At 42.3% G+C, this 16,223-nt stretch overlaps 1 protein-coding gene across 8 annotated transcripts in view; it reads left to right on the top strand.

The window, feature by feature from the left end:
• Nucleotides 1-16,223, top strand: part of ZMYND11 (zinc finger MYND-type containing 11) — a 156,547-nt gene that overhangs the window by 40,029 nt on the left and 100,295 nt on the right. For 7 of the 8 annotated variants that reach the window (XM_053260965.1, XM_053260959.1, XM_053260967.1 and 4 more), the window contains exon 2: nt 10,795-10,864. The exons of the other annotated variant lie outside the window; for it this stretch is intronic. The gene's annotated coding sequence lies outside the window, so the exon portion shown is untranslated. The remainder of the gene's footprint in view (nt 1-10,794; nt 10,865-16,223) is intronic. 8 annotated transcript variants of the gene reach the window in all.

Here is a 16,223-nt window from a genome sequence, read left to right as displayed (position 1 = left end):
ATTGTGGATAAAAATCAACAACCTCTAACACCATCCCGTTGCTTCCATCCCCCTCACCCCTCTTGGTTGTGGCTGCAGCATTGCTGCTGCTTATGGGCAAGCTGCAGCCCCCTAGCCCCAGAGATCTCCCTACCCTCACCTGAACCCCGCTCCTGCTCCTCCCCCCAGCAGCAGCAGCAGTGGTTGACCGGGCTGTTCCTCGCTGCTGCCACCACCATGGCCGCTTGTTCCCCTCAGGCCTCCACTTGCTCTTCACCACTCTTTCTTCTTCCTCCCTTCATGTTTTTTTTTTCTTCCTCCCTCCCTGAGTTAACAGATTTTGTTCATCTTGTTTCCTCATCTAATTCACACAACGGCATCCTCCTTCTCCTGAAGGGGCTCTTTCCTCCCTCACGACCCGCCTTTTTACAGACCCCTGCCTGCTATCCTTCTATATATAGAGATTCCTTTCCTCTACAATCAAGAACATCTTCGGACCAGTAACAGTTGCATTCAAACTGACTTTAACCATCACAGGCTCCTCCTCCTTATCTGCATTGGGAATTCCCACTGCCCAATCACCACAATGCCACAGGCTCCTCCTCTCTGTCTGCATATGGAATCCCCACTGCCCAATCAGGTGCTTCTGCTTGCAAACTCTGTCAGCCAATCGCCTCCTTTCTGCCATGTCCCCACGCATGGCCCCTCTTGGAGAATTAAAAATATAGATTATTTTATTTGATCATGCTAACTTGAATGATTGGACTGGTTCAGATGCCACACAGATCCAAGATTAAATCTTAGCTTTGTGTGCTGTTTCTGAGCTTTCAAGTGCTTGAAACAAACCACAATCTGAACTCAAGGTGCAAAGTTACAGACAGACTGTGATCTGTTTCAAGCACTTGGGTTAGAATAAGTCAGGGTTGGTTGGTTTGAACATCAAAACTGATCCTGGCTTGTTCCTAACCACAATTGTAGGCTCTTACATGAATGGAGGAGGCTGAGCGGGTGCTTCTGAAGCGAAGAGACTGTGCCGAGCCAAGGTTTAATTTGGCTGCATGTGATGTCAGCACTGGCCCTTTGTGCTGTCTTTTAAATATCTGTGAGCCTTGAGCAGTCTCTGGCTGCAAAGGAGGATGTGATTTTTCATAGATTAAGGCAATTTTTTAAAACAATAAATCTGTAAACAAAGCTGAACAAAGTTTGAAAATGCAATGGTTGTTTAGGAGGCAAATCAAGTTGCATTTAGTTCCTCTCTTCCTAAAAATGCTATTTTGTTGAAAGCAAGCTGTTAGTTGTCTATTGCATTGGCTTTCCCCCCAGGTTACATGTTTCCTTAATAATAGAGGTTTGGTCCAGAACTGTAGAGCATGATCAAAGATACAGGCTTTGCACGTGCACCAACAAGAGAGGGGTCTAATTAAGTGGGCGTTACATGCTTGTGAATGGGATTTAAGCAGTCCCAGATCTGTGCATGGCAATCAACTGCTGATAAGAAAAACCACCCTTTCTTTTTGCATACAATGACAGATTGCATGATCTACTTTAGAGTTTATTTTGTTGAGATCCTTGTTTGAATAGTAGTCTGGGCAACAAGCTGTGTATGTTCCCACAGCCACAAATGTATGAAAAACCCTAAACAGATGAGGGAAGTTTTGATGAGAAGCTTAAATTTCTATGTGTATTTGTTTTGTCTGCTTGTTTTGGAACTAGTAAAAATGTGAAAGATTGCAACTGCAGGTGAATTTTATCATGTAGCCTTCTAATCAGTATTGTACTCTGAGAACTACTTTTCTCTGTTCATATCTTAAAGATGCAAGTACAAGTAAGGCTCTGCTCTACTAAATGCTTAATAGGAAGCAAGTTCCACGAAACACTGACTTGCTTCTGAGCTGCACTTCATACCTGGAAGAGATCTTTATCAAGAGGAAACTTTATGGTTTAAAGTTGGTCGTCACACTGCATTAGTCTAACCTCTTTTTGAACATTTGTTGCTCAAGGTAGGGATGTGTTAGATGTTACCTTTCACTTGGTCGCATCTTAAACCCAGATGAGAGAGGGGGCTTTGATCTGAGAATCCAGACTTTGATCCAGATCTGCTTATAATACGTGTGAACCTTATATCGGTTACATTAAACGTTCCTCTTACCCCTTTTAAAACTTAGAAAAGCCAATGACCAATACCCCATGGAATTCATTATAGTTCTTCCTGTTACAGTATCTGAGTTGTAAATTCTCCATTTACTAGAAGTCTTTTAAATTTTGATTGGGAGCCTTTCTAAAAGTTATGTGATTCATTAGTGCTTACATACCAAGGCAGGGGCAGTTTATTCTGTTTAAAAGACTTCCTGTTGAAAATTCCACACACATTTCTAAAAATTTGTCCTGCCCCATCTGGTTTCAAGAGTACAGGGCAGTTTACAATAATCAAACTAGACAATTTACAGCCCACTCCAGAAGGCTTTAAAATGATACTAGAATACAAAAGGTATAAAGTAATAAAATAAAATCAGTGGCTGGCATACTAAGGAAAATTGCTCAAAGTAGTACCATTGAAATTAAAAGGACTAATTAGGCAATGCCTAACTTGTTTTAATTTCAGTGGGATTTCTGTGTTGAGTAATTTTCCTCAGTATGCCAGCTAGTCAGAAGAAGCAAGTGCAGGATGCATTTCTTTTAAAAATTAAAAATGCATTTCTTTTAAAAATTATTTGAGTGTACAACTATTGAAACCTAGCCAAGAAAGATCTATGCAAACATGTGTGTGTGTGGGGGGGGATGTGTCTGCAAAAAATCACTACTACCAAACTAATATATGAAAAGGAAATGTTGGAAATATTGGCTGAAAGTAACTTTGATGGTATAGGATTACATATGGTGTCAGGACCTGCAAAGGGCAACGTTCAAAGGAAGGCCAAAATAGGCTAAAGTCAGTTCCATGTACAAGGATGGATCTAGAGAAATAAGCTGCAGTGGCAGGCCTCAAATCTAGGTGGTGTTGGGTTTTTTTTGTAGAAACGGGCTGTGTACATTTTGTTATACGGAAAGGCCTTTCCTGCAGAACAAATAACCACCCTGAGGCACTTTTGGAAGGGCGGTATATAAATAAAATGAATAAATAGTGCTGTAATCTTTGGCACCTGTTGAGTAGGGATGTGCACAGAACCGCGTTGGTGGTTTGAAGGCAGCAGGGGTCTCCCTTTTAAGAGTGGGGGAGGGTGCACTTACCCCTCTGGCTGCTTTCCCCCGGCCGGCATCCGCAGGCGCATCAGCAGCTTCCGGTCATATCCAGAAGGCGAGGGCAACGGGGCAGCAGGGAGGTACACTGCCGTCCAAATGGGCATTAATAAACACAGATGCCGGGGGGGGGGGAAGCGGCAAGAGGGGGAAGTGCACCCTCCCCTGCTCTTAAAGGGAGACCCCCACCACCTTCGAACCAGTTTGGTGGCCCATAATGGGCCTCCGAACTGGTTCTGTGCACATCCCTACTATTGAGTAGGTTGCAGATGCCTAGAATTGGCCTCCCCACCCTCTTAACAGGTAATTAGAACTGTCATAGCTGACAATACAAACCTTTTGCCCAATCGAGTAGAAGTATCATGCAGGCGACTTGGTGCTGAATATAGGCTTTCTTCCACCTCATTCATGCTTTCGCACGTGCTGGACAATGTGAGTGCTTGTTCCTAAAGATTTTGATAGGACAGGAATTGATTGAAAAAAACCGCAGTAAGACTGGGGCAAGAAACCAAGTACATTCTAGAATAGAATGCCTTTGTCTAAGAACCAGGCAAACCAGCTAGTTAATTTCCATGTCAGCAGCATTATCAAGAAGCGTGCGTAGAACCATGAGTTTGGTTATCTATATTTAAGTGTGGCCATGACACTCATGGCCTAAAAGTCTAAAGACAACATTCTGAATGAGGCTAATGCTTGTTTTTGTTTCTTAAGTATATTTGCAAACTAGTATTGGCATTGACTGGTATGGCACACCCCGAGCCTCATTTAAGTTACAGGATTGCAGCCTGAATCTAAATACACTTACTTATCTGGGAGTAAGTCCCACTGAACTTAGTAGGACTTACTCTTGAGTAGATAAGCATAGGCTTGCTCTGTCTGTCTTTCTTACAGGGAAATTAAGCATATGAGTGTTACAGATGACAGTATGCTCTAAAATTGAGGTCTCATTTTAAGCTGAATTTTCAAACGAAATACATGTGTAAGGATGTAGGGATTGGTATGTTGGGTCAAACCAGTTAGTTCATTGCTCTCATCACAGTAAAAGGCAGCCACGAGCACTGCAACAAGACTGTTGCAGATCTAAGAGAACAGCTTAGTTTACACATACAGTGGTCCCTCTACTTACGAAATTAATCCGTTCCGAATGCACATTTGTAAGTCGAAAAATTCGTAAGTCGAAAAGCGGTTTCCCATAGGAATGCATTGGGAACGGATTAATGCGTTCCGGAGCCTAGAAAAAAGACCCAGACCCCCAGTAAGGCTTGCAAACTGCACAGGAACATTTCTTTTCAAGAATAAACAGGCAGTAAACAGGCAGGCAAGTCAAGGAAACCGCATGTAAAATTTGTAAGTCGAGGAAACCCCATCTAAAAATTTGTAAGTTGAAAAAACGGCATCTAAAACCGGATCTAAAACTGCCGTTTGTAACTCGAAAAATACTTATGTCAAGTAGTTTGTAAGTCGAGGGACCACTGTACTAGCCTCTGAAAGAATCCAGGATTTCCCCGTATTAGCTTGCCTTTCCCCTACACCACTGCCTGCAGATGCTGTACCGTTCAACCCTGATCTTCTTGCCAAGTCAGCACAGTACATGCTAGAAGCACTAGGCATCATAAATTATGTTTAAAGGTAAAGTGTGCCGTCGAGTCGGTGTCGACTCCTGGCAACCACAGAGCCCTGTGGTTGTCTTTGTTAGAATACAGGAGGGGTTTACCATTTCCATTTCCACTCCTGTGCAGTACGAGATGATGCCTTTCAGCACCTTCCTATATTGCTGCTGCCCAATATAGGTGTTTCCCATAGTCTGGGAAACATGCCAGCGGGGATTCGAACCAGCAACCTCTTGCTCCCTAAGCAAGTCATTTCCTGCTGCGCCTTTAGTTAATAATTAATAAGTATTTTCAGGCTATGATCCCCCTTTTAAATAGATAGCAATAGCAATAGCACTTACATTTATATACCGCTCTATAGCTGGAAGCTCTCTAAGCGGTTTACAATGATTTAGCATATTGCCCCCCAACATTCTGGGTACTCTGGGTACATTCTGGGTAGATGTTTTTGTAATGTGTCTATCCTATCATTCCTAGGCTGGAGACTGCACTTTCTTAGTTTAATCTGCTAATTTAGCAAGACATTTCTGCTAATTGGGCAAAGAGGCACCTTTTACCGTGGTGATTCTCTTTATTTAGCAGGGGGAGAGTAACTGGCCCTGTCCACCCCCAGCACAGTACCTCCAGTGACTGTTGCTGGTGTCTATCTTGTGTTTCTTTTTAGAATGTGAGCCCTTTGGGGACAGGGAGCCATCTTATTTATTTATTGTTTATCTTTGTAAACCGCCCTGAGCTATTTTTGGAAGGGCGGTATAGAAATCGAGATGATGATGATGATGATGATGATAATATCTCAGAAGCTGCCAGTTTGATATCAGTTTGACAGAGCCAGCATGGTGTAGTGGTTAGAGTGCTGGACTAGGACTGGGGAGACCCGAGTTCAAATCCCCATTCAGCCATGATACTTGCTGGGTGACTCTGGGCCAGTCACTTCTCTCTCAGCCTAACCTCTTCACAGGGTTGTTGTGAGGAAAAACCTAAGTATGTAGTACACCGCTCTGGGCTCCTTGGAGGAAGAATGGGATATATTTGTTGATAATAATAATAATAATATAAAAAATATCCTGGGATCTTCCCAAGGCAGTTGCTTAGAGGTGTTATTTTTTGGACAAATGAGGCTTGGCAATGAGCTGGGGTGTGGCGGGGGGAGGAAGGAAGGAGGAGGTGGCTCCCCGCAACCATCTGCAGCTCCCCTCCGGGCTAGGACTAGGGAGGAGTGAGTGAGAGATACCTCTGCTATTAAAAGGTAAAAAGCCCCAAATGGAGTATTGCCTCCCGCACTGTCAAGGGACTGATGGTCCCAGACTGAGTGAGCAGAAGCTTCCAGATTTGAAAGACAGTACAGAAGGAGGTAGAAACCAGACCCAAAAGGAACTGGTTCCCTCCCTGAATAACAAAAACCACCAAGAAAGAAGTTTTCCTTTTGTAGCCTCTCCTTTCCACCATCTCACCTCTGCAATTGAAATCTATTGAACTGTTTTATTGCTCCCATTCAATTTTGGGGCATAGAGTACCCAACTTCTGAACCAGCAAAGTATGGAGGTTTTTGGAAAGCCGAGAGAGAAAGAACGTTTGCGTTCCAGAAGCTTTTGGCTAGGCTAAGAACTCTTTCTCCGTACCGCTTCCAGGATCTCGTCAAAACTACAGAAAGAGTACTGTAAAGAAGTACAGAAAGAATTACAGATTTCAGAAAGGTAGCATAGCACCTGGCTGAAGCTCACATGCTGTGGTTTCCGTTCAGCTCTCCTCCCCACGCCCTGCTTTTTGCCTCTCCAACCTGCTGTCCACTCTCTTTCCCCGTGTTGCTCCCAGCTGAACTGTTTCTTCTTAAACTAAGCCAGGATTTTGCCTTCTCTCACTCACTCCTCTCTAGTCCTGGCCTCACTAAAACCCTTCCTTTCTTCCAAACAAAAACCCTCTTCTGGAGTCTGACTCCTGTATCTCCCCCACCTCCCTGCGCTTATTCCCCTCTAACGCAGGTACATTCCTCAGTCAGTCAAAGTATATTCCTCCGTTTCCCTTCTGTGTTTCTCTCTAGATCCACCACTCCTTCTTTCCTGCCCACCATTTCAGATCATAGCTCAGATGACCCATTTCCCTTGCCCCAAACTATCTTTGCCCCTTGTCTCTTCACAAGGTATTAGTATTAGCCTCTGACCATATTAGGAATTCCATTTACAAAACTATACAGCTTGAGATGTGTGGCTCACTCTGCCAGCTTATATTAATTGATTGAATATTATTGCTAATTCAACATAGTTTTTATGAACCACAGTCACCCCTTTTTGCTTTCTGTGACCGTGCAATTAGATCCTATAATAAACCCCCTTATCATTTGATCAGAAGCCTGTTTGTGCTATTCCTCAGTTCTGACGCATAGGTTTAGCTTTAGTTAAAAGATCCTGAGACACATGTCAGTAGCGTGTGTGTATTCATGTGTCATTACACTATTTTGTCTATTGCAAATTAACAGCATAGCATGGGAGAGTCGGATATGATTCTGATATTCAGCCTTCCTCTTACCTGTCTGGCAGAGATACACTAGGGCCATACACATGAGCAGCAGAAGGTGGCTAACAGGCATGTAGCCCAGGTTTGCAGGCACCTGTGAATCCATGCAACTCTTGCAAACCCAGCTTGCCCAAAACAGGGCACCTTCACTTCTTTTCCCAGATCTTAAACCTGGTTGGAGGGGAAAATACCTTGGTCTGCTGCTCATGTGCAAAGATTGATGCTAAAACCAGGTCCTGGGCAGCTGGTGGCCATCTTTATCATAGAATCCTGTGGCTAGAAGGGCCCATCGGAGGAGAGCTGCTACTGTATGGAGGGCTGCCTGTCTGCTGTGTGCACAATGCATTGTGGGATACTTGGAGGACCCAGCTCCATTTTCTCTATACTGAAGCATGTGCCAGCCTGATTTTCTGGGGGTTGAGTGCAGAGAGCTTAAGGGAGAAGAGCCAATCCTGGGCCAGCCCTGCACTTCTGCTCTAATATTAATAGTCTCCCAGATTGTTAGATGAATTCACCTTAATCAGCTTCTCCTTAGCATGTTTACTTAGAAGTAACAGCCACTTGCTTCCTGGTGAATGTATTTAGGGTCAGTGTCCTAGTCAGTGTTCAAGATGCTCAGATTCCTCAATCCTTCTGCTTAGGTTTTGGGTGTGGCATGCAGGGAACTGCTTAATTTTTTATTCAAAAGGGTTTTTTCCTGTCAGTCTTGGGGAATGGAAGACACCAAAATCACATGCCTGTGCAGTCTCTCTCTTCCCAACCCTGACTTTACACTTGTCTCCCACACACTCACAAATACACATACACACTCTTGCTCTCCTGTTGTCACAGAAGTAGGCAAATGTGTATGTTCATAGCATCCAAAGACACATTCCTACAAGGAAATGCAGGAAACATGCACACACCACCCTCTCAATGATATGCAGAAGTCTGGTTCTCCTTTCAACAGATAGTTATAGAACAAATTGGAGAGAAGCCTCTGTTCTCCTCTTGGGGCAGGCAAAGGTGGTTCCACTTAACCCCTTCCCCTTCTTGCCTCTACTCTGAAGCAATAGCCTCTTCCTCCTTGGAACAAGAAACATGGGAAGCAGCCTTTCTGGCACATTTATTTCATTGATTTTTACATTTATATCCCATTCTTCTTCCAAGGAGCCCAAAGCAGTATGCATGGTTATGTTCATCCTCACAACAACCCTGCGAGGTAGGTTAGGTTGAGAGAGAAGTGACTGGCCCAGAGTCACTGATGACTGAGTGGGGATTTGAACTTGGTTCTCCGCAGTCCTAGTCCAGCATTCTTGCAACTACATCACGGTGGCCACATGAAAGCCAATCCAAAGGTGTAAAACGGACACTGAACAATTAGGTTGTCTGTGTTGTACATTTGTTTTAAGAAGCCACCTCTATTGCCAGAAGCAGATTCTGGACTTGGCAACTGCATGAAAATCTGTTCTACAAAGCTGCTTAATAATAATTTGGCAGCAATGATTCTGTATTGCAAACAGCATCATTTTAAAATCTCCCTTAGGAGGAAATTTCAAATCTTATTTGAAACTTCAGCCTTTTACGCTTCCATTGTTTGCATCCTTCTCTGGATTGGGTTTTTTAAGCAAGTAAAATAAAGCAGATTTTATCTCCCAATTTATCACCATATTTTGTCCTAACATCTTTATTAGGGATGTGCATGAACCGAGGTTTGTCTACTGGTTCAGCACCACGGGGAGGGGAGCGGTGAGAGGGATCTTTTAAAAACAGGAGAGGAAAGCACGGTGGCCAGAACCTAAGGGGTATAGTCGTGGGCCAAATGGGCCGTAAGCCAGAATTTGCCTCTCATCCAAGCTGAATCCCCATTTGATATTCCTCAGATTCACAGTTTGCAAGCTCTGACACTGGGAATCTTGTTGGAGCCATCTGCTAACATCTTGGATCAAATTTCATGAGGAAGTGCTCAACTGGTGTGCAGTGGATCTCACTATATGCGGATCCAGCATCGGCATTTTTGTGTATCTTCGGTTGGGTGATTGACACCCAACTTCAACATACACAGGAAACTCTCGGTCCACAAGGGGTTAATTCCATGTATCCACAGGTTAGAGGAAGCTGGAAATGACCACAGAGGTCATTTCCAGCCACCATTTTGTGAAACGGAGCCATTTTGTGGCTCATTTACTTGAAAAACCCAGCAAAAAATCACGGGAAAATACTTAAGAATGGATGATTTCTGACTTCTGGGGGGGTGTTGCTGGATTACTGGAGGCCCACAGAGCATGGTAGGGCACTTTATTTTGCCTTTTAAAACCCTTCCCCCTGGTTTCTTTGGGTAATTTTCCAGCATCCTGGAAACTGACCCCCGTGATCCCGTTGCCCCAATGACTTGGTATTGGTTGTTTCAGTAAGCATGGAACCTCCTCACGAATACTGAGGTTCTCCTGTACTTATAGTTTTGTTGCATTGTAAGTACTTATTTGTTTGTGAAGCACAATTAAAGATTGTTGCAAGATTGTCCCCTGTATGTAACATATGTCTGTCTGCTACTTATTAACACATACAACAAAGCATTTCTTCAGTAACACATCACTGATGGAATTTACACCCACAAGATATAGTGATGACCACTATTTTAGATGGCCTTAAAAAAAAAAAAGATTAGACAGATTTATGAAGGACTGGTCTATCAGCAACTATCATTTTTCATAGGTACCACCATGTATCAGATTCTTGGAATATGCAACAGGATTGGTCCAGACACTGATCTGGAGGAGACTGGCTCTGAGGACGAAGGGGATTCACCCCTGAGAACAAACCCCCAGAATTACTGGCACTGGAACAGCCAGATCCTGCCTCTCCTGCAGAGCCTTCAAGGAGCATTGAGAATCTACTTCCCCTAAGTGAGAAGTTGGTCCTTGCGGTAGAGTTACTCCCTTGCCTCGAAGTCTCCAGGAGAGGAGGCGGCTCCAAGCTTTGGCTTCATAAGTGAAGCGCATGCATGGTTCGGCGGGGCTTTCCCCTGAATGGATCTTCTTGGGAGGAGGGGGAAGCCAACTTGGAGGTCTCCTGGGAAGTAGAGCTTTTTTAAGAAGAACAGGAAAGGGCGTGATCCCTGCAAGCTTGCCTGTTGGTTGCTGAACATCTCCCTGAGGCCTGTTGAGTTAGCTGAACTCTGATTTGCTGCCTCAGGCTTGTTTTAAGCCTGGAGCTGACCTTGTGGCATACTGGACCCTGAGACTTAGCAGGTGGCCATCATGTTCATGCCTCGTTTATGAGCTTCCAGAGGCATATGGGTGGCCCAAATTTAAAAAACAAAAAACAAAAAAACCCAGTACAGACAGAAGCAAAGCGAGCGGTCAGAAATACAGCAAATATGTTGGAGCCTTATGATTGCAAGTTCAAGTCATTTGCATCCTAAAATTCACATGGCTGTCATTTGATTCCATTTTTTCCTCTCCTTGTTCCTGTCTAGTATCCCAGCATCTCTGAAGCCTACATAAGTCATTGACCTTCGTCATCCTAAGCCACTGACAATCTTTGAAGTAGGTGGTTTTTGTTTTCATTGTGGTTACATTAACATCAGTTGCTCCTTAATTAGGGTTAAGTATAACAACACATCTATAAATGCTACCTATTGTGCCCATCTCCTGATGTGTCTCACAACTTGCCTTCATTGCAACAAGTCATATTCCAAGGGTGACAAAGTCATGGACCTTGTTTTTCTTATAAGCAATATATAGTATAGTACAAGCATTTATGTGAAGCATTGAGTAAAATGGTCTGGAAATTTGCAGTAGGGTGTTGTCACTATGCTGATGCTGTGCTATGGATCTCCAGATGACACTCAGATGTATATTTTGTTAACTAAGCAACAGAGAGCTACTGTTTCAGTTCTAAATCAATTTCTAGAATCTGTTATCAGATAGATGAGACTAAACAGACTGAAGCTGAATCCAGACAAGATGGAGGCAGTGTTTGTGGGATAATCAGATGATGTTCATTCTCTAGGAACCTGCTTCTTCATAACATTGGCCCACATGTTGTGCAGGCTTGGGAGCAGAGAGAAAGAGCAGGCTTGCAAGGAGTCCGTAAACTAGTTGTGCTCAAGGCTTTCCTCACAGCACATGTGGAGGAGGATTAGGATGAGATTTTTGCTTCTCTCTTCTCCCTGAAAAAGCCCTTTTTGTTGCTAGGCATATGCTCAACACACAGCATAACTTAACTTTTTAGCCACCCCACAGGACTGGTTCCTGGTGTATATTCCAGAAGATTATATTATCTCCCTCCCCACCCCCATGTTTATTGAAACTTCCATCGCCAGGGATAGTGATGTGGGATAACCTAATTGAAGGACACTTGGCAGTCATTCCCATGGAATGTTTCCACATGCTGTGAAAGAAGTAGGGATGTGCACAAATCGATTTTTTTATTCGATTTGTGCCCAAATTGAATCCCCCCTGATTGATTTTTTGTCCAAATCTGTCCCCCCGAATCACCCTAGAGTCAGCTTGGATTTCATTCTATTTGATTCTGATCAGTTCGGACCACTTATAAAGGTCCTAGGGGCACCAAATTTGGATGGTAGGTAGGTCCTCATGGTTGCCACCTACCACCCAAATTTCAAGGCAGTGGGGCACTTGGTTGATTTATAATGATATTTTAAGTTTTTACTGATTTTGTATATTTCTGCCATAGGAAATAATGGGGATTTGAAGTTGCCCTATCCTAACATGTATCCCCAGCTTTCTTTTTCTTTTTTTAAAACTAAGCTCTAGCCCATGTAGAAGTGGAGTTGTGGAGCAAAACGTGCAGTCCCTATTTTTCAAGTGTTTGGATTCTTTGGTGTCTAATAACTTTTCCTCATAATGAACCCCTATGAAGATTCATTATATGCCTTCATTTATTCTGTTCATTTTTACTGTCATTGGACACCGTCAGCTGTCATGTGCCAACTATACCTCATGTGCCTACACACACACACACCCCTGCAAGGCAGTGGGTTACTCAGAAATATTGAGTAAGTAGACTATTAACGTAGATCCAGCATACACACTCCTAGGGATGATGGCCTTTAGAATTTTTGTCAGCTTGACTTTTGGATTTACAAAAGGAATGGATATGGCTGTAATACAAATTACACAGCATTTTTATTTTTGGAGCTTTTAGAATAACATATCTGAAGGATATTGCATGATATCTTGCAATGAAGAAGCTTCCACTTTTCCACTGAGGATCTGTATCAAAGTTCATTTCCTGTTGGTTTTGTGGAGCATTATACATAACTCCACCCTGAAATCTACCCTACATATAATGTTCTTCTGCAGGCATCCTGCCAACATGCAAAATAAAAGTGCTGATGACACAGAACTTCAAGATTCCTTATTTGATCTTAGCAGGGCAAGCATCCAGTGAGTTCTGGTGCACCCTGCTTGTACCTGTCCATTGTTTTTTTTTTTTTTTTAAGAATTAACAAACAAAAGACATAACAGCCTTAACAAATCAGGAGAATAAAAACACAAGTCACACAACTGAAAAGTGCCTGATTATTGAGCCACTTGTTTTAAACCCATTAACACTTTTTGTGCTTGAGGTTCAGTTCTAGTTCTTTGAAAAACCTTTCTGTACTGTTTTTTTAAATTCAGGTTTGGCTCAACTCTCTGAGCACAAGGGTTTGTTCCCTTGGCATTAGATCAGTCTGGCTCTACGTGGGAACCGACTCCAGAGCAAGGGAAGAGCTTCTTTGCCAGCAGCATAGAGCTGGCAGGTTCTGCCCTGTTCCCCAGATTCATGCCTCATCTGCAGTGGTGCTGGTCACTGCTTGTGCCGCTTCAGTGGGTAGGAGTCAATCAATCAATCAATCTTTATTATGGTCATAGACCACAATAGAGTAGGAGTCTAAATCAGGGAATCTCTGTTGAAACTCAGCAGCCTTTTGATGGCTTGTTCATTTTGTCAATCATATCATCTACGGGTTTACAAATAAAAGCTTCTGTTGTGTGTTTTGGCTTCAGAAACAGCCTCTGTTTGGCAATGCAAGCTGTGGTCTTGTGGCTTTTTGTTTCTTGTTTGCTTCTCATTCCATTTTGTGGTAGTTGTACTATAACTTACAAGGCCAAATTGACTGAACTCTTGCAAACAAAGGGAGGTGGGCCTTTTAAATTACTAAACACAGAGATCTAATTTTTAAGGCTACCCTCTCTTCTTCTTGCCTATTTTCGTTTTCATTCCTTGCTCTTAAACTGCTTTGCATGTCATCTTAGGAAGCTCTCTATAATTCACGCAAAATAGAGTTGTCTGCAAAAGAAATATAAAGACGAGATGACCACTGCAACAGTTTTCCAAACAGCAAGGAGTTAGTCCATGAGCAACATGAATTCATGGATAAAAGAATTATTTTTTCACTGTAAAAATGTCTCCTATTACCCTAAACTTGTTTTATTGTAGACATTCTACCGTAAAGTGCCAATAAAATGGTGCACAATGCAGATGCAAGCAGTTTCAGTTTGGCTCTTGGCCAGATATTAACAGCAGATGAATAAATGTTTCCAGTTTGGAGCTGTGAGCTGTTTTAGTTACTGCTGTTTCTTAAATGAAAAAGCTCAGTTTATTGTTTGTCATCTAATTTAAATTATAATTGAAAGCAATGGAGAAACAATAAAGTTAAGAATTTGCGTATAATTTGGACATGCTTGTCTGTATTTTCAGGTTATTCAGTGTGAGGGGGCTTATTCAAGTGACTCCAGTGCTACAGATTTGCAATTTATGCTTGTTAACAGTGGCAACAATGAACATGGGATATTTTCTGGAAAGGAAAAGACAAATTTTATCATGTATGCATGTTTGGGATGCTAGAAGTTTGGATTGTCAGTAATCATAAAACTTGCTAACCATATTCACCTGCAGGACAGTAAGATGGCAAATGTACTGTATAGACAAGTGGCCACTTTATTGGTTTTTAGAATTAGCAAGATAATTATGCTGTTGAACTATGTGTACCGTTCACTTCAATATGATTTTATCAGTAGCTTTATTTGAGAACTAATACCAGTTTTAAAAATATAAATCAGATACACAGATGCTAATGGTGAAAAGCAAAATACTTGTGAAAAGTGGATGGAATCATGATGAATATACACTCCAAATAGGAATCAGTCAGAGATGTGGATTTTCTGGGAAATTTGAATTGAAAAACTTTCTTGGAGCAATCCCATGCAAATTGCTCTGCCTTTTGCATAAAATTTGCATTAATTTTTCTCAGAAAAAATACTAATCAAATTTTCCTGATGCCCTTAAAAGATTATGATCTGATTTGGCATGTTGTTTGACCTATTTATACTTGAACAAAACATAACCCAGCTCCAGTGTATTAATTTTCCACACTGTACTGTATCTCAATAGTTTTTCAAGTAGTCAAGAAGTTGAACTGTAATGTTTGATGGCAAGGGGTGGGGGAATCAATAAAGATAGTTCATTGCTTTAGTTGTTATACTGAAACAAATTCAAAGATTTATGTGGAAAGATTTTTCTTAATTGGATTACTCATAAATTAGTAAAGCATATGTATGCTTGTACACACAGCTTTTAGGTATAATCACCTGAAAAACATTAATTTCAACTTTGAAATTGCTGAATTTGCCTAATATTAGCATGCATTCATTGTTACTAATGAATTTTATGAAATAATGCTGGACATCTGGAGTAGTATTGTGTATGTGCAACCCTCAGGGACATATTTTGGTGACACACAGAGGGAAGCGACAATTGGTGAAAATTGCCCCTTCTCTCTCTCAAGACACAGTGCAGCGATAGTCTGGAACTCACACTACTGCGTGTGCACAATACTAGTCTGGATTTCCGCCAATGACCTTTTAGAAATGGAAACATTTTCACCAACAATATTAAATATGGGAAGCTTTTCTGGGACATTTTATGTTTTAGAAAATTTTCCACCCCACACTGATAAAATGAAAGAGCACAAATGCTTCACTCTTTGAGAACCAAGCATTATTCATATAGAATAACTCTTTGGGCAGAGCCTTTCCAGACCAGTTTGCATCTGGAACAGGTAGCCTGAATTTCAGTCACCTGCCTGTTTGGACTTTGTTTGGATACTGCCCAGTGATGTCATGCTATTGGAATTTTCTTCACACTGATAAAACTTGAAGACAAATGAAAACTTTGGTTCTCAGGATTTGAATCCCTATATTTTTGTCACTTAAGTTTGTCTAGAGCAGGGTTGCACAACTTCGGCCCTCCTGCAGATGTTGGACTCCCAACTTCCATCATCCCTGACTATTGGCCACTGTGGCTGGGGGATGATGGGACTTGTAGTCTAAAAACAGCTGGAGGGCCAGAGTTGTGCAGCTCTGGTCTAGAGCAATTGACTGTTTGGCATACCTAATTTAGAGAATGAAACTCTGGTTTGTACATTTGTATCTTAATAACTAAAGGGGCCTCTGTGCCACTACAGTGGTCATCCATTCCCAAAACTGCTACAAGCAGCTGTCTTCAGCAAGATCTCCCTTAAAGGCCACAACTCTCTTCTTCAGTATGTTTCTGGGGAGACGGGAGCTCCTCACTCTGCTCACACTCCTTTGCAACAGCGCAGTTAGAGAGTAGAGTGCCTTGATGTGTGTGTGCCTCGTTATTTCCTTGCTCTCGCAAGCAAAAAACAGTGAAGTGCTTCATGGTTATGACAGTAAGTGAGCAGCATCGATTCCTTCCTAGCTCTGAACCATAAAGGAAGGAGAGAGCTGGAAGAGAGGTCTTGGAGCATTGCTCTCTGTAGCTGCTTTGGAGGTCTATGGGCTCTACAGCCACTGGAAGGCTTCTTATGTGATGCTTAAGAGGCAAACTATGAACCAGAACTTGGGGCATGTTCTTGCAGAAAACGGATGAGGT

This window comes from Hemicordylus capensis, chromosome 6 (genome assembly GCF_027244095.1).
Source record: "Hemicordylus capensis ecotype Gifberg chromosome 6, rHemCap1.1.pri, whole genome shotgun sequence".
Lineage (NCBI taxonomy): Eukaryota > Metazoa > Chordata > Lepidosauria > Squamata > Cordylidae > Hemicordylus > Hemicordylus capensis.
The sequence above is the reverse complement of the archived record's forward strand: the minus strand, read 5'-3'. Positions and strand labels throughout refer to the sequence as shown.